At 38.9% G+C, this 19,200-nt stretch overlaps 1 protein-coding gene and 1 long non-coding RNA gene across 13 annotated transcripts in view; one reads left to right on the top strand and one right to left on the bottom strand.

The window, feature by feature from the left end:
- LOC125617100 overlaps positions 1-7,693 on the top strand; it is a 28,391-nt gene extending 20,698 nt beyond the window's left edge. Inside the window, exon 4 of the long non-coding RNA XR_007347954.1 lies at positions 7,573-7,693. This is a non-coding gene — a long non-coding RNA (uncharacterized LOC125617100). The remainder of the gene's footprint in view (positions 1-7,572) is intronic.
- LOC107154372 (LIM domain containing preferred translocation partner in lipoma) overlaps positions 1-19,200 on the bottom strand; it is a 608,084-nt gene that overhangs the window by 74,526 nt on the left and 514,358 nt on the right. The window lies entirely within an intron of this gene.

The following is a 19,200-nucleotide window of genomic DNA, read 5'->3' as shown; positions in this document are numbered from 1 at the left end:
AGGAGGAGGAGGAGGGAGGAGGGAGAAGGAAGAAGAAGAAACCAACTAAACCTGCTGCAAGCAAAAGGAATGAAATAATAAAACACAGAAATCGTAGTTGAGAGCTGAAAACAGGAGAGAAAAATCAATGGAACTGAAAGCTGATTCTTGAGGCAAAACATCCACAAAATGGAAATACTCCATCCAGACTGACCCAGGGGAAAGAGAAATAAGACAGTCGTGGCGAATATCATGAATGAGAGAAGAAACACTGTCATAGTACTTACAGACTTAAAATGATAATAAGGAAATACTGTAAACCACCACCATTCCTATAAATTTCAGTCTTTAGGATGAAATGGATCAATTTCTTGAGGAATGTGAACTGTCAAAATGTTCTTAAGAATAAATCAAATTTGTACATAAAAGTCTTCTGATAAAGAAAACTCCAGGTCCAGATGACTTCACAGGCAAATTCTACAAACATTGAAATAATAATGCTGATTCCACATCAATTCTTCCAGAACAATGAAAGAAGAGAGAATACATGGCCCCTTTTTTTTGGGAGTTCAGCATTTCCCTGATATCAAACCAACAAAACAAATTGCCAAAAAAGAAACCTATGGACCAGTAGCCCTATCATAGATGCAAAACTCTGTAACAAATGACCAGCAAATTAAATCCAACAATATTGAAAACAATTAGTACAACAACACAATTAGGGCTTATTTTGGTAAAGATATGATGATATAATATTAAAGAGTAGTGAATGCCTTCTACCATACTAATAATCTGTTGAAGAAAATATCATTAGTGTATCAATTGATGCTGAAAAGCATTTGACAAAATTCAATCCCCTTTTAGGATTAAAACTCTCAGAAAAATTGAAATATAAGGGAGCTTCCTCAACTCCATAAACAGCATTAGTAAGGTCATAGGATATAGGATCAATGTATAAAGATCAAGCTTTTCTCTATATGGTAACAATGAACAGTTAGGAAATTGAAAATATATATAAAAGTAGCATTTATAAAAGCACCCCAACTATGAAATAACTCTTTAAGTATCTTGTAAATATACACAAGATTTCTTTGTGGACAACTGTGAAACAATGATTACAGAAATTAAAAATCTAAGTAAATGGAAATAAATAATATATTAATGAATTGGAAGACTCAATATTATTACTTTTTTGGAGGACTGGGAAATCATCTGAAGACTTGGTATTATTAATATGTCACTTCTCCTCAGAGTGATCCATAGATTTCAGCACAATTCCAATCAAAATCCCAGCAGGATTTTTGCAAAAACTGATTAAAAAATTCATATGAAAAACAAAGTAACTAGAAGAATCAAAATAATCTTGAAAAAGGAACACATTATACAGCCTGTTTTTCAGATTTACTACAAAACTGTTATCATCCACACAGGGAGAGAACTGGAAAACAGACACACATATAGACTGAAGTAACAGGACAGGAATCCCAAAATAGACCTTTATATCATGATCTAGATCATTTATATGGTTGAGAGAATGAAAGAATGATAACCCACATAAATTTAATTAATTTACAATAAAATGGTGTTGAAGCAATTGAGCATCCACATTAAAAAAGAAAGAAAAAAGTGAAACACTGATCCATACATTGTTCACCTTATATAAAGATTAACTTGAAATGAGCAAAGACCAAAACAGAAAACTTCTAGAAGAAAATTAGTGAACTATGACTATATCTAAAATCTTACAAGAGCCTCAAAAACAAAACAGGAAAAAAGAAAGCTGCCTAAAAAACATGTACAACAAAAGTAGATAAATGAATACGTTGTGTTAAAAGCAGGAATGGTGGCCTTCTTGGGGACAGAAGAGACAGGGTTGGGGTGAAGGAGGCTTCCTCCTGAGTTACTGCTAGTATTAACTTCTCTTCTCAGGGTGGTGGTCCAATAGCACTCACTTTGTGATAATTTAGCCAAGTTTCATCAATATGTGAATGTGCCTATATTTAATATATTACACGTAAGACCATTATTTTAACAGATACACAATGGGTGTTATCCAATAGACTTTTAATTTTTGAGTCCTGGTTCTTCACATAAAAGGAGATTCAACTAAACCATCCTAGTTCCTTGCTTTGAGAAAAGTTGGGAGCCTATTGAATACTTCTTAGTATGTAATTTTGTTGGTCTATTGTTAGGTGCCTGGAATTGATAGAATAATTTGCATTTCTATCACTAATTTTGTAAGTTAGAATGAAGAATTAAAATTCTTCATAAAAGTAATATGCTCCTTAAATAGGCCCCTAAAAGGGACTACAAAGTTCTAAGAGAGAAGCACTCTTCTCCCTAGGTTATCTCTGACCTCATCTCCTACTACTCTCTAGTTTGTTCCCTTCTCTTCAGCTACTACTACTACTCCTCTTTAAGATCCTCCAACATTGAAGGAACATTCCCTTATGGCTTTTAAGTCATTGCATAAAAATGGTCTTCTCAAAGAAAGTCTACCCTGATGGTTCTGTTGCAAAGTGCAACCTTCATCTCTGCTATGCTTATATTGTTTCTATAGCATGTATCACCATCTAATATGTTATACTGTTTGCTTTTGTATTATGTTGATTTTTGTTATTATTTTATGTCTTCTCCCCCCTAGAAATGAGAGGATCTTAAAGGCAGGGGTTTCTGCTTGTATTGTTCTCTGTTGCATCCAAAGACTCTAGAGTAGCTGCTGATTGAACTGAATGAATAATTGTGACATGACATTTTATTATAAATAATAAAAATAAAAATTTTAAAGAAAATAAAGATTTCTGAGTATAAAAAGGAAGGTCATATATTATCTTATCATATAAATATCCACTGCTTTCCCATTTTAAAAAAAATCTGTTTTGAATAAGTCTTTGAAAAATCTATTATATTAAGTCTTATTTAATGATTAAACTGGTATAACAGAATTCTGTAGATAAGTGCAGAAACTAGGTCCTTCTTAAAAGGTACACATAAAGAAACATTGAAAAGAAAGCCCTCAGGCTATTACTTTGACCATTTAGAGTCATTATTTTGCTTTTATTTCAGAGAGAATGAAAGAATGAGTGCCACAGCTATATCTTTTCTTTTTCCCTTTTCAGATCCAAAATATGAAATTGGGAAAAAGCAAGCTCATTTCAGAAGAGCCTGGAAATAAAATATCAATACTCTCCTACATGATAAAGTAATATGCTAAAAAACATATTTAATTACTGCAGCTACTGCTGAAACTAGCAATCTTTTAACATTATAACGAAGGGCAATAGATACTCAGATAATTCTTTACATTTTTGTACAACATGATTCTATTCTCAAAAGGTAAAAACAGTCATTTTCCATCCATTTCCATCCTAGTCAGGATGTCAATGTGTGCATTATTACTCTCATTGAAAAAGACAAGAAAGAACTGAAGGTTAGAAGTTAAAAGGAGCCAACCAAGGTTGCCCAGAAGGGAATGGCAAAGTGGGGAAAAGTATTCACAGTAGGCGTCAAGACACTAAGGATCCGGTATTAGCTGGTTGAATGTCTACATAGATGCTCTCTCCACTAACAGAATTGAAAGTTTGTATCAAATCAGCTCCTCACGACTGTGGACAGCATATTCTTGTGGGCCCTTGAGTTATCAAAGTCTTCATATGAACACATCATCTACGTATTCAATAAATTAGCAGATAATAAATAAGTAATTCTGCACCATAATAATAAACAAACAAGCTCTGAGCATTGCTTACAGATGAGTACCACAAGTTTCCAAATATATGTTGAAGTTATTATCAGGAATACAATTCATATTACTAGGAATATATGATGGAATTCATGACAATACTGTTAGTATCTTATGCATATCAACGGATATGAACCATATAGTTTGTATTACATGGGTGTTTGCAATAAAATAAGAACTTACTTAATCTCTAAAGGCTCTTCCAATTTGAAAAGTCTAAGCTGCAGAGCCTGGGACAGATCTCTTTATGACAAATCTGAGTTCTGTCTCCCCTAGGAGTTTTTGAATACGTCTTTTTAGCCTCAGGAGCCACTGCTTCATCTCAAGCTCAAAGCCTAAGATGAAATGCAGGTAAAAACTGAGCTACTCTGCCTGATCAACATTTGTGATTGGCACAGAGGAAGGAGACTTAGAATACCAGGGAGCCCTGCCCGCCAGGCTGCTTCTCCCCACCCACGCTATTCTCCAAGGAACTCATAGGTCACTGTGGAACAGTTTCAAAATGGGTTAAAACTCATATAATTTCCAATTCACTGATTAGAAAAACATGAATAACCCAATCCCCCCAAATGGACAAATAATGGGAATAAGTAAGGTGGTTACTTAACATAGGAAATGATGTTAAACTCACTAAAAAATCCTTTAAAATGCAAATTAAAACATGAAATCCTGTTTTTAGACAACCTTTTTGGCAAACATTTAAAAGACGGAACATGCTCAAGGTTAGTGAAAGTATGGGGACTCAGATGATCTTATACAAGAATGAATCAAGGCCCTCTTTTGAGAGGGCTGTTTTGGTAGGTATCAAATGGAAATGTGCATGTATTTTTGATTCTGCAAGTCTATCCCAGATATCTATCTTGTAGAAAGTGTCAAAACTTCATGAAGATAATTGCACAAAGATATTTGCCTTTAATGGCAAAAAAAAAAAAACAGAAAAAAATGAACACATATAAATTATTATCAATAGGGAAATGACTGAGGGAGTTATGGATTGTACATTCTACAGAATTCTGTGACACCATTAAAATTTAAGACTAAGACCCATATGCACTATCATTCTGAGAAAGATACCAGACCTATACATTGTTGGGGGAAAATGTAAAAAGAAGATGCAGAATAATATGTGTCTCACTGTGTGCACATAATCTGCATATATTTATTTTCATGGTGTATAAAAAATTCCAGAAGTAGACACACAGACCTTTAACAGTGCCTTCGTCTAGGAAGAGGTCTTGAGAAGAATTTCACTCTTTATTTTAGAAATTTCTATAAAATTTGGTTTGAGTTGGAAGATGAATTACTTTTGTGATAAGAAAATTAAAAGAGAAGAACACTGTAGTGTATCATCTGTCTTTAGACATATAAGTTGTTCAAATAAGGAATCTTAAGTCTGTTACATATTAAACTCAAGACCCTGGGTCTGTTCCCTACTGATACGTATACACCTCTTTGCTAGTAAAGCCTATAAAATTAAGATAGCCAGGCACACTTTATGGGAAGTTAAGCACTTATACATTCTGAAGACAGAAAACATGAAATAGTTCTAATAATGGACAGAAGGATTACAACTATAAAAAAGGATTTAGTGGCATTAATAAAGAACTTCCCTTAAAACAGCAAGTCACTGTTAAAATAATTAATTGAGCAAAGAGTACATGGAAAGGGAAATCAGTCAATGGAGAAGCCTGGAGGTTTGCAGTGGCCGGCATGTCTTGCCTCAACGACTCATGCAAAAATTATCTCTGTGAAAAAGTGGATCAGCATACAAGTCCATAAAAAGAGAGCTTTAAATTTTAAGTGGTTTTGTATCTACTGTGAATATAAAGGTTAAATGGGTATTATAAGAGCAATAATTCTTTCTGATTAAATTTTTATCCAAAGATGGAGTAAAATGTTCAAAGGGAAGTACAGACTCTGTCAACAGTTACTGGAGATGCTGTGAGAGTTAAAAATCGAACTGACTGAGCAGGGGCTTTTATTTATTTATTTTTTTAAAGCAAAAGGTGATGTTGTAAAATTGGAACCTTATTGCTGAGGCAGAGTGAGTGAAAACCTGTTAAAAGGCAGTTGACTAATTCTGGATTATTTTTATTATTGCAAAGACTTGGCTTACACTGAAGAGGAAAGAAGCAAAACAACCCCACACACATGTAGCTGAACTGGCAATTAAATAATTATTCATCACAAATAGTTAATCACCCTGTTAAGTGAAGAGGGTGGAACCCAAACTGCAGCTGTATTTTAAGATACTGAGCATGAAAATTCACTCGCAAGTGACAGAGTTCATAAAATCTAAACATAAAATCTAGACAGAAGCTTCATAGAATTCAAAACCTCCTTTCTCTTAGACATTCATTCCCTTAATTCTAGTCAACATCTTCGCAGCTCAGGCTCCCCAATTTGTCATGAGTGCCTGACCATGTCAACATGTGGTCATATTAAGGTCTCACTAAAGTGTTGCCTGATACGAGGTATTACATATCATCGATTTCTCCCACCTCCCTGAGTAGTATTGCAAAGCAACCACATTTTGAGTAGTCTCTCAAAGCAACCAAACAGCCAAGTGTTTTATGTACACTTTAGATGTACATAAAAGAACTGGATCCTGTCCAGGGCAAAGCAATGAAGATGAATACAGGGAGAGAGCTGCAAAGCTGACCTGTGAGGGAAGAGAAAATGAACTTGGATGTTTAGCCTGGAGAGAAAGCTGTTGATGGGAGAACTGAGATTTATCTTCAAATGTCCAGGACAGAGAGCAGACATTATTTTGTTCCTGGAGGGAGCAAGATTTATGAGTTCCACTGGCTACTGTATGAGAAAGCATGTTATGCAGCATCAAGAGAGCTGGTCCTAGAGACTGATTAAACTCAAGTTGGAGTTCTCTCTAATATCTATGGACAGGCTGCCCAAGCTCTCTAGGTCCGTTTTCCCCTTTACTGAATAGGATGCATCAGAGTACCTATCCCAAGGGATGAAATGCACCTCATAAGTATTCAGTGACTACTTAAAATGATCACTGTTACTTGTAGTTTATGTGTAATGCAAACATTAAATGCTAACCACAGAAACACAATGTATGAACGATATAAAATGCTCTTTCTGAGTACCTGTGTCAGGCCCTACCCTGGAGTTCTCTTGAAAGTTTATTCCTCAAGAATGAGATATTCTCATTCTCCTCATGAAGAAGGTAGATGGTTTGAGGAAGTTAATAAACTTGTCCAAGTTCACAGATGTTTTTACCATAGAGTTCAGCTTAAGCTTAATGCTTCTTGACCTCAAAGCATTTTTTCCCACTAGAAGGAGCTCTAGGAAATAGAAATCAAGATATGTTATAGGTCTTTCTCTCAAAAGCTGCTCTTATAGAGAATATAAGATATACACACATAAATGCATAAGCATATAAATTAAGATAACCTATGTCATAAAATAAGAAGAGAGAGATGACTTCCAACTTAGGAGATAAAGGGGAACTTCAGGGATAAGATGGCAATGGAACTGGTTGTATAAAATTCAGACAAAAAGATGTGGATGGGCATTTTAATGCCTGGCACAGAATAAGGAAAAGCAGAGGTCAGGAAGAGATGGGACTTCTCAGGGAACACAAAGAAGGTCAGGATGGTTGAAGTATAGGATGTGTGAAATGAGGTGAGACTGAATGATTTGGGTCAGAGGCAAGGCTTTGATCTCTCCAATATGTCTATATCTAGAAGATTTCATAATGTTAATCTGTGGGCAGCAGTTAATCTATAGGAACACTCACTGTTTAAGCCTCAGAGACAGACTGGACTGGAATAACTTCAAAATGCTTTACCACCACCTTCAATTATCAATTATACTCTTTTCTACAGGATGCACCGTTATCCTTGACCTGTAAATTACACTGAGGAAGAACATTCTGTCGGCTCGACCTTGGCTTTCTGGCAAACCCAGAACTAAGACAGACTTCATATCCTGTGGGTTTTGCACCCCTGCCTTGTCAAGTCACCAAAGCTCTCAGTCACTCGTCTGGAGTTCGGGGTTGTTTGTGTTGCCATGACAACTAGTTAAAGGCAATCCATCCAACAGTTATTCTGTTCCTTGGGGAAAAATAAATTACCCAATTCATTGTTAGAGGTGGGAGTTTTGAGCTCCAATTTTAAAATTAGTTCATTTTAGAAGATGAAAAAGGCCATTTCAGTGAGGAGAAAAGAAGGGGAAGTCTAAGAGATCTGGTTCAATCGGAAGGGGTATTTTCAACATTATAAAGAAGGGAGAACTATAATGAGATCCGTTTAGAAAAGTGGAAGGTACCCTGACCTGGGAACATGAAGGATCTAACCTAAAGTTTTTTTGAAAATTTTGTCAGAAATCTGTTAAGATGGAATCAGTTAGTAGAAGAAAGGACTGGAAATGGAGCTCCAAATCCAAAGTGTCTTTCACTAAGTCGTGTGGGGGGACATACACAGCTGGGCTCACATCTGGGACAGGAAAAACCTTTCCCTTCTCAGGTTGTGTTTTTAGCTCAGCTGTGTTTAGCTCAGGCTCATCTTACAATTTAGCTCTAGGAAACAATGAGGAGAGCTGGAGAGATGTGGAACACATGGTGTGTGGCTAAAAACCACAACGCTTAGGGAAAAGGTCTGCCATCCACTTACTCATGAAGCTGCTTCCCTATCCCCCCTACTGCCAAAGATCTTTCAGGAAAAGCCTGTGATGGATGAGTGGTGTAAGGAGTAATAAAATGGCTGAACTTTCTTTTACTTTTGGGAGAAAGGCCAACAAGCTCAGCAAGGCTGGCGTTCTTCACGGCCCACCTCTCACACACATCTGGCATCACACTTCTCCCTCAATCTCAGCTCTAACCGCATGAGCCTTCTTTCAGTTCCTAGGTCAGCAGGCCACCCTGTCTGAGATGTCTAAACTCCTACACGCTCCCCACAGCTCAGTTGAGTCCCACTTCCTCAGCAGAGTCTGCCCTGACCCCTCCAGTCTAGGTCAAGTTCCTTTGTTCTACTTCTCCTGGGACAATGCCCCTTTCTTTTAAAAGATTCTGTCAATTTCCTTATTAGAAGAGAAACTTCCAGGGATCAGGCACTAGTCTGCTTTTGCTGACCACTGAACTCCCAGCTTTCATCTGAGCTTTGTTGAATAACTGAACAAAAAATTATATTTTTTTCTCCCTCTATAATAAAAGGTAATACCCAATAGTCAATGTGGAAGAATTAGATGTTAAATTATCCAGCTGGGGAAAACTAGATCTATTCATTGGTCATGAATTCAAATCAGATTATTATAGAAAATATATAAAAAGAGACAAAAAGAATTATATGGAGAAAGATAAATAAGCCATGAAATCTGATTTGGAAAATTCCAGGAAGGTATACCCATTCAAATTGAGCTCTGATGATGGTGGTGGTGAAGGAGAAGGAGAAGGAGAGAGGGAGAGGAAGAAGAAAAGGAGAAGAGGAGGAGGAAGAGGAGGAGGAAGGGGAATATCAGCTACATGTGCATCTAACCACTTCCTCTTCTTTTTGGGCACATAGTGTGGACATATTTCCAAGTCTTCCTTGGAACTACAGCCAAGTGACTAGTCCCAGCCAATGAAGTATCACTAAAGGAACACTGTGTTACGCTTCCAAGTCTGGCCAGCAGTCATTACCACCACCACCACCTCACTAGCTCTTGGATGCTCTCTCTTCCCTCATCTGCCAGATGCAGAGAATGTAGCCCAGGACACCTGGGCTCTGCAGAATGGTGGAGTCAGTGGTGAAGCAAGCCCATGTCCCTGCATTCCCAAGTAGAAAGCAGCTGCTCGACACTCGCTCAATGGCATATTATTAGAATGAATCAACTTCTATTGTGTTAAAGCACTGAGCTTTGGAGGTTTGTTTGCTATAGCAATTAACATTATCTGCCCAAATAATATGTAAGATATTAAGGAAATCACACACACACACACACACACACACAGGCACGCATACTTATGTAGATTCATAATTGAGCTATATTTCCTCTTAACACTTTCAGTAAGCAAAAGGATATGTAAGTATAAGGGTAGGTCTGATGAATTAAATCTACTTCCAGCACAGCTGTTCACCCAGTTCTGCTACTCCATTGCTGCTGTGGTCTTAGAACTACAGGTTGGGACTGGATCTCATTTCTGCTTTGTCTAGCTCTTTTCCAATGTGGAAGGCAATTCTTGTCATGGCCAGGTTGTCAACAGCCTTGACCTAAGACCTTCTTTAGTGAAAATAAAGGAGGATCCCTTTAGGTATGCTTCTGAGCATATATTAACTGTTATCAAGCGCTTTCTTGAGAAGAATCCCAAAGCCATGGCTTTTTCAATGAATCATTTTTCCAACACAAAAAAGTTGTTTTGAAAAAGGTCACTCTCTTTTATTGCCCCTCCTTGTCCTCTAATATGATTTCAGCTAAAAATAAATTGGGAGCAAGAGAGTGGTAGGACATGATGACAAAGTTACTTAATCTGCAGTTGTAGAAAATGCCAGAAAATTTGAGAGAATTCACCTTTTATGCTAGTGGTAACTGGGGACTGGGGAGTTATTTTCTTCCTAAATGAGCCATTGAAAGTTAGCCTTTTATGTCATATTTGATTACTAAATTATTTGAAGTAATAATAAATGTCAATGTCTGTGTCTCACTTTTAGAGATTCTGATTTTATTGTTATGGGTTGGGATCTGGCCATCAGATCCCAACCCATAAAAAAAAAAAATCGGGTGTAGATGCAGTCAGAATAGAAACAGCAAGACACACCTCAATATAACTACCAATATCAATATAAATTGTCCATGTATAGATAATATACCTCAGAGAATAAACTGTAATATGCTTAAGAAGATAGCTCCTAAAATCAAGCTGAATTCATTGCCTGAAGAAAACTATCTTTTCTTGCCATGATTTCTGCCCGTTCAAGTCTATAAAGTTGGAGGCTCATGAAGAGTCTCAGTGAGAAAGGGCTGGCTGGAGGTCATACATAAACAAGTCACTTTATTACACAGAAGACCCAAGCCCCTTTCAGGTACAGAGATGTGAGTTGCATGAGAACTGAGGTGACCATACCATTTCCAGCTCTGTCCCAACACTGACAATACTGGCCCCAGGACCTTAGGCTATAACTCCTCTCACTGACAGTGTTATGGTTTAGATATGAGGTGTCCCCCAAAAGCTCATGTGTGAGACAATGCAAGAAAGTTTGGAGGTGAAATGATTGGGTTAGGAGTACCTTAACCTAATCGGTGTGTTGATCCCTTGATAGGGATTAACTGGGTGGTTAACTGCAAGCAGGTAGGGTGTGGCTGGAAAAGGTGGGTCATTAGGGGTGTGCCTTTGGAGTATATATTTTGTCCCTAGTCTGTAATGTGTCTCTCTCTCTGCTTCCTGATTGCCATGTCCTGAGCTGCTTTCCTCCTCCACACTCTTGGGCCATGATGTTCTGCCTCACCTTTGACCCAGAGCAAGGGAGTTAACCATCTATGGAATGAGACCTCTGAAACCATAAGAACCAAAATAAACTTTTCCTCCTCTAGAATTGCTCTTGTCAGGTCTTTTGATCACAGTAGTGAAAAAGCTGACTATAAGAGATAGTAAACACAACCAAATGAGAGGCTAGGAAAACTGCTCACATACCTATATGTGAAGGGGACGCCCCTCAAGAAGACTTGAATACCCCTTTGCTTAATTAATAAGGTGCATATGCCCCATACATGTAGGCTTCACATCAAGGGTAGACTGGCAGCTACTCTTGCTTCAGAACATTAGTGAAACGATTGGTTAGATCCATGATTGAGCTGCAATTTCTCCACTAGCACAATGAGAAAGGAAGGTTCAACTTGGGTATCTTTAAAATCTCTTTGTTCTATCAAAAGAAACTTCTCTCTGCCTCTAGAGCTGTCTGCCAGATGCTCAGAGTTGCTTAAAGCTAACAGACACCACAGCTGGGCTTCCTGTGATGTGGACCAGTGCCCACCAGAGGGACTAGAGGCACACTCACTTGCAGTCCCCAGTCCTGACTACTTCTCTGTGGAAGTTTCAAGACTCTGCCACTTCTGTTTTTCTTTGTAAGAATCTTCCATCACACCAAATGGAGAGGATGTTTAAGACTACACTTAGCATCATCTTTGCCCTACACTATCCATACAGATGATACTCGGATGCAGTGCCTCAGGAAATCCCAAAGGTCTAATTATCAGGGTGGGTGGCTGAGCACAGAAACCCACTTCAATTTTACTTTCTTTCCTCCAGAGTTCAATATGTATTAAGAGTGTGGACGAAAAGCAACCAGTTAACCTCAGCTATTCTTCCTTGCTTTTTGCCGTTTCTGCTTTGCCTCACAGTCAGCCAGATTTATTTACTTCTCAAAGAAATCACTGGGCTTTTAGATGTATCGCATGGATAAGGTAGTTCTGCCAGCTAACAGCAGCTCTTGGAAAGCAGAGGGAAGGAATGATTCTAAAATGCAGTCAGTGCAGGCTTGACTTCTTGCCCCCAAACTTTAACAAGTGGTTCGTGGGAACCTTGGATAGAAAGGTAGGATTCAGGTCCCCACTTCTCACCAGCAGCCAAATTGGTAATGCTTAGTGCAATGTGAAGTGAAGAAAGTGAGTTTCATCAGGTGGGAGGAGAGGGAGACATTACAGCACTGCCTGCTCATGCTGAATCCATCTGATTTTGTCTGAAACTAGGGAAGATGGAAAACAGTTCTCAAAGAGGGAATCATTGTAGGTGTTCTACCTTTTCCTGAATAAGGAAAGGGCATAAGATTGTTATTTCTGAAGGGCATAAGATTTTTATCCCTTATGCTGTCCAAAAACTTTGATAATAGGATACACATGATTAGGCTGCATATAGAACTGGGGTGAGGAAACAGAGTAGGGGAGAAGGCAGTGGAAATAGAGCCTGGAATAGGAGCAAAACTAGGGTACTTGATTGGTTTAGAAGACCATAGGGTTTGTCTTGTCTTCGTGCCAACATCACTAGAGCTGATCCATTCAGAATACACTAAAAAGCATCTCGGTGTCAGATTATGGCAGGGGATTAGTAGCCTTCTCATTACTACAGGAGGATATAAATTTCCCCTGTACTCAGGGAGTGGGATGCAGTCAAGCAAAACCAGAATCCACTTAAAAATGACAGGTGCTATGAAGGTATGGTCCCCTGCTTAAGGCCAGTCTCCTAGGCAACAGCTCAGCCAGGTGGGCCCAGCTTTCCTGATTCCTAGTGCGAGATACTTTCATACATAGCATATCAGATATGTTATAGTAACTGTTACAAAACAAAAAACACTACTCACTATGGATGAAGTAACATATTAGGTAAAAAAAGCAACTGGGGTTAGAGTTGCCAGGGATGTGGAGGATCATCAAAGTCTGCTGGGATGGAGACAGCAAGGAGGACAGCAGCCACAGAAACTGAGAAGGGGCTCAGAGGGCTGATGACACAACACTTAAAAGTCAGCAGACCCTGATTCATTCCAGTCTACATGACACAGGAGAGACGGAGAGAACCTACAAGAAAATAGAAGATTGCTGGCAAGATCCAGAGGAAATGACTAAAAGTTTTAGAAGTGAGGGGCTGTGCAGAAATAAGGGTTGTAGAAACTGGAACCATTTAGCCAGTTTAAGACCCTTTACCCCACAGACACCCCTTTAGCTTAAGTGTAGGGCTTTAGAGTCAATGATGTCATCTTTGTTCACTTCAACCCCTCTGTCAAGAAACGTATTGAGTGATTACTATGTAGAACACAAGGGGGAACAAGATCCCATCCCTGACCTTAGAGAGAACCAGTATTTAATGGGCTGCAGGAGAAATAGATAATTTAAATACAAACTTCTAAATGCTGTGATGGGGTCAAGCAGGAGATTCTATCACAGAATGCTGGGTATGGTAAAGAATCACTTTCATTCTTGAGGAAAAACTGATATCTAAGACTAGAAGGAGGATAATTCTTGGCTAGTGATAGGGATGAAAGTAAGGAAGTTACATATTCCATGAAGGGAATGGATTTACTTGCCCAGTGCCAGAGGGAAGAGACAGTGTCCCCACTTCAGAAGTGTGCGAGTACACACATGTGCACGTGTGTGTGTGTGTGTGTGTCTGTGTGGTTACAGCCTTTTTACATGCTAGTTGGAGGAGTATGAAATTTTTCTTCAAGGTGATGAAGTCATCAAAGAACTCTGAAGGAATGTGCCACATAAATGAAGGAAGTAGAAGTATAACATCTGAAGTTGATTAATGAGTGGATGAGAGGAGAGATGGGAAAAGGGCAGGAGTCCAGGACAGCTCCCATGCCTCTAATTAGAGCACCTAGGAAGTGCCATTTACCGAACAGGAACACAGAGTGGAAAGGTTTAAAAGCGGGAAATCCTGGCTTCCAAGTGCAGCGTCACACCATGAACCTACAAGCTTATTTAGGAAGACTGTCTGGGAAACTGATATTCATAGTCTGGAGCCCAGAGAGAGATCTGGGCTGCAGATCTTGGCCACAGAGTTTTCAGCACACAGATGATATTTGTAGTCATGGGAGCAGATGAAATCACTCAGCAGTGCAGAATGAGACCAGATGAGGGATTAGGGCAAAACTCAGTAAAACACCAAGTTCAAGGAATGAAGAAAGGAAGGGAAATCTATTAAAAAGAGTGGGAAGTTGTGAATGTGGTGGTAGGAAGAAGACCCAGAGTATATGGTATTACAGAAGCCAAATGAAGAAAATGTGTCAAGATAGTGTCAACATCTTTAAAGGCTTTAGAGGGATGAAGAATAGAAAGGACTGAAAAGGCTTCAGTGTGTTCAGAACCCAAAGAGGTCACTGGAAATGAGGAGCAGGGTGTAAATGCAGCCATGGGACAGAAACCAGATCACATGAAGCTGAACTGTGGGTTGGAGGTGAGAGGGCAGAGAGATCATAGCTCCGTGTGTGTGTGTGTGTGTGTGTGTGTGTGTGTGTGAGAGAGAGAGAGAGAGAGAGAGAGAGGGGGGGGGGGAGACAGAGTTGTGGAGTTGTGCAAGGGCTTTTCATTTTCATTTCTCTATATATTAATGATTACTTGACTTTTAGCAACTAAAACAAGCATTTTTATTTTAGATACACAAATGTCATTCTTTAATGATTAAACATTAAATTTTCTGATAACTGTAGATTCACCTGAAGTTGCAAGAAATCATACAGAGATCCACGAACTTTTTATCCATTTTCCTCCAAGGATGAAACTATACATGTATAGTATGAAATTACGACAAAGAATATTATATCGATACAATCTTACTCAGATATTTCAGTTATACTTCTACTCATTAGTCCATGTGTCTATGTGTATGCACATGTACATGCGTATATTTAATTTTATGGCAATTTTATCACCTGTATTGACAGATGTGTCTGCTACCACAGCTAAGATACAGAGCAGGTGCAACACACAATGATCTCTTCTATTTCCCTTTTGTAACTGCATCTACTTCTTACCCCTAATGCCTGTAGCAGAGTTACCTGCTTCCCATCCCTATCTCTGGACAATCACTAATCTGTTCACCATTTCTATAATGTCATTTCAAGAACAATATATAGAGAGTCACATAGTATGTAACCTTTCCCCTCACTATAGTACTCTTTGGAGAAGTTGTTGCATATATCAATAACCCCTCCTTTTTATTGCTGAACAGTATTCCAGGGTAAGAATGTACCACAGTTTAATAATTCACTTGCTGAAGTATATCTGAGTTGTTTCCAGGTTGGGGCTATTATAAATACAGCCACTATGAACAGATATATGAGTGAACACAAGCCTCCATCTCTCTGGGATAAAAACCTAGGAGTACGATTGGTGAGTTATATGCTACTTGTAGATTTAGCTGTAAAGGAGACTCCCAAATTCCTATCCAGAGTGGTTGTACTATTTTGTATTCCTCCAGCAAAGTATGAGTGAGCCAGTATCTCCACTCCTCTCCAGCACTGATGTTTAGCATGATTAGCTATTAGGGAAATGCAAATTGACACTGTGGTGAGATACCACTACATACCTACAAAAATGGCTAAAAAATAGTAACAATGACAGCAAGGTTCCTATTTGAGATATATCAGTATACTTAAAAAGGTTGGGAGGAAATGAGAGTGACTAAAAAGAAAATGAAGGAATCTATAAGGAACCCAGAAAAACTGGACCTTTTAGGGGTCATGAAAAGAGAACAAGATAGCAAAGGAAACTGAAAATTAGATAAAAAATAAAATCAGGAGTCTGGGGGTGGTAAGAAAGTTGGGATGAAAGCTTTTAAGGATGCAATGACCATCCCTCACTGAGATATCACATTGAATGAACACTGATCTAGAACCATAGTTCCTGTAATATGGAAGTCACTGATGCCAATGTGGTCAATATAGGAGTGGAAGAGACAGGGGCCAGGCAAAAGGAAAGGCAGAATGCCAGATGAGAAAATGAGGCAGCATTTCTAATAACTGATTTTTTAGACTTTTGCTATAAAGAAATCAATAGCTACAGGCAGCTGTGGAACCAATAGAAGAAAATAAGGACCACTGCTAAAATATAACCTGATGCTGTTGAGAAGAATCCAATTCAGAGGGAAAGGCAGAATGTGTAAGATAAAGGATGACTAATCCATGAAGTAATGGTCCTGTGATGATGATGAGAGAATGAGATCACAGCATGTATTTTGACCAACTGGTATTTGATAATCTAACAGATCATATTTGATAGCAGAATCTGAGGGAGTTTCTTCTGGTAGCTTCCATTTCTACTATGAAGAATGAGGCAAGAATATCTCTCGAGAAGGAGGCAGTGGGGATGAGGGTAATTAGAAATCAGGATAGATCACATATATATGAAACACTCGAGAGCAGAATGTAGGGGTGCAAAGTGGAATCAAGGCCTAGATCTGGTTTAGTCACAACTTTTAATGATATCCTTGTGCTTGGCTATGTGTTTTCTCTAGCAACATTCAACTGCTTTGGCAACCAAAAGAAGTGGTTGGGTTCATTGAGACTGAAATATTGCCAGAGAAGTGTAACAGGACAGAGGGGACAAAGACTGAGGGAAGACATTATAATAAAAATTCTTATGGTATATTTATATCTATTTGACAGAGAAGGTATGATCTCAGAGATCCATTAGGAGGCAAGAACTGTGTTAGGCACTTAAACCCAAATGAACTCAGTCAGTCTTTCTGATAATCCAACATGATAAGTACCTCCTTTTATCAGCCTCCTTTAATGGACAAGAAATCCTTGCTTTAAAGATCCAAAGAATCTTGATCCCTGCCATTTCATTTTATAAAGTAGAAAGTAGCAGGGTCTAGATTCAAACAGATGTCTCTTCACTTTAAATGTTGAGCTTTATATAACATTTTGTGGCTTTCTGTATGTGGAGACTGAGCCAAATGGCAAGGATGGTCCTGAATGTCAAGAGATATTGAGTTTGGATTTTTGGATTTTGATGTTTCTGATACATATTTGCGATTGCCAATAACGTCAAGTTCCCTTTAACTGCAGAGGGATAGACTGGCATCACTAGATAATTTATATCCAGCCCAAATGAATAACTATGATCCTTTCCCAAGAAGGTAAGATATTGTGGGGGGTTGCTGCACAGTATGTCATGGATGCATGTACAAAGAGGTCCTTTTCCTGTGTTTCACTTTCATGCTGTCTTTTCAGGTCACTTTCTCCACCCCACAGTCAATGACAAATGGGCTCTGCATAGTGTCATTCTGCTCCCTTCCTTTCAGTGACAGGATGCTGGGTATCCTTCACATGCCTACCTTCCTGTTTTACATAAGGGAGAAACTGAAAATCCGTTTTATTCTCCCCCTGGGTTCTGTCCAACAGATATACACAAAACTTCCCTCTTGCCCAAAAACTCTCCAGTGCTTGCAGTCTGGGTCCAGAAGTCCCTTTCAGCATCTAAATCCATGATCTTAAAGGTAACTGGACAAGGAGATTGCTCAATCCCCTCTGAGAGTGTCATCCATTGCCTAACAGAAGAATGCGTCTCCTCCATTACTGGAATCAGCTGCCCAGGACTGGGGTTACTGGAAAGAGCTGTTGCGATGGGACTCTTGATTAAATATGTGAGTTTCCTGGAGTCCTCTGAAAGGGACTTGGGCTCTATCTGATAAAGACATGAATCAGAAACAATGTGTGATAGGAAAGGTAGAAGGTGGTTTTGAGGTAGGATGGCCGGGGAGTCAGCTTTTTTGTTGCTGTGACCAAAAGATCTGACAAGAACAATTAGAAGAGGAAAAGTTTATCTTGGCTCATGGTATCAGAAGTCTCAGTCACAATCTCAGCACACAGTCCCATTGCTCTGGGCCTGAGGTGAGGCAGAACAACATAGCAGAAGGGCCTGGTGGAGGAAAAAGCTCAGGACATGGCACCAAGAAGCCGAGAGAGTTCTGCTCACCAGGGACAATATCTAAACTCCAGAGGCATGCCCTTAGTGACCCACCTCCTCTACTTACATCCTACCTGCCTTTAATTACCACCCATTTAATCTCTACCCGTAGATTAACTCACTGACTGGATTATAGATGTGATTATCTAATCATTTCACCTTAGGATCTTCTTGCATTGTCTCACACATTAGCTTTGCGGGGATGCGTCATATCTAAATCATAACAGGAGTGATATTGGTGAGATTAGGAAAGTGGGGAGGAAGGTTTTTTTTTTTTTTTTTTAGGTTAGAAGGGAGTTGAGGAGGACAAGTAGACTTTTATTAAAGTCCAGACTGAGTGTGAGCTTGGACTTCTGCAGGACCATACCACTGGCTACAGGGCCTTGTGGAGCCTAGTAGCCTGAGATTGAGTTTGTTCCCTCACTGCAATGCCATTCACTTGGGAATGTCACCCTCTTCTGAAGTCCCATTGCTCTCAGTCCTGAGGATGGATTTGGACACAAAGTGAGCCTTCTATTGAAAGTGCTTCAAGGGGTTCCATTTGCTGCTTCAGTTTTGACCCTCCCCAGGCTGCTTGTCCTCACATTATTGCAGATTCACTCTGCTTAACAGAGAGACTTCATGCCGTAAAGAAACACTGCTCAGAGCTTCTAGAAACTCACAGGTTTGATTTCAAATCTACCAAAAAAGTCCGTGAATATGGTCAACACCTCTGATATGGGTACATAAATCAGAACTCTCTGTCCTCCCAAACCATTTACAAATATATCCTATCCAGGCCAAAAAAAAAAAAAAAAAAAAAAAAAAAAAAAAAACTAAGAAGTGACAGAAACTGACTTACAGATGCTCTGGTCTAAGTGACAAGGTTTGTAGCCATAATACCTTGCATTTAGATCCTCTGACTCCTCTGAATTTTATATATGTATATGTTTATACACACACACACACACACACACACACACACACACACACACACACACACAAACTGAAAAGCACCAAATAGCTATTATCATTCTTTAACTCAACAATTGATGAACTTACACCAAGAATGCTAAATATGTTATGAGCGAGTAAGTTAC

Source organism: Marmota marmota, unplaced genomic scaffold, assembly GCF_001458135.2.
Source record: "Marmota marmota marmota unplaced genomic scaffold, marMar, whole genome shotgun sequence".
In the NCBI taxonomy this organism is placed as follows: Eukaryota; Metazoa; Chordata; class Mammalia; order Rodentia; family Sciuridae; genus Marmota; species Marmota marmota.
Note: the sequence above shows the minus strand (reverse complement) of the source record. Positions and strands in the feature narration are given on the sequence as shown.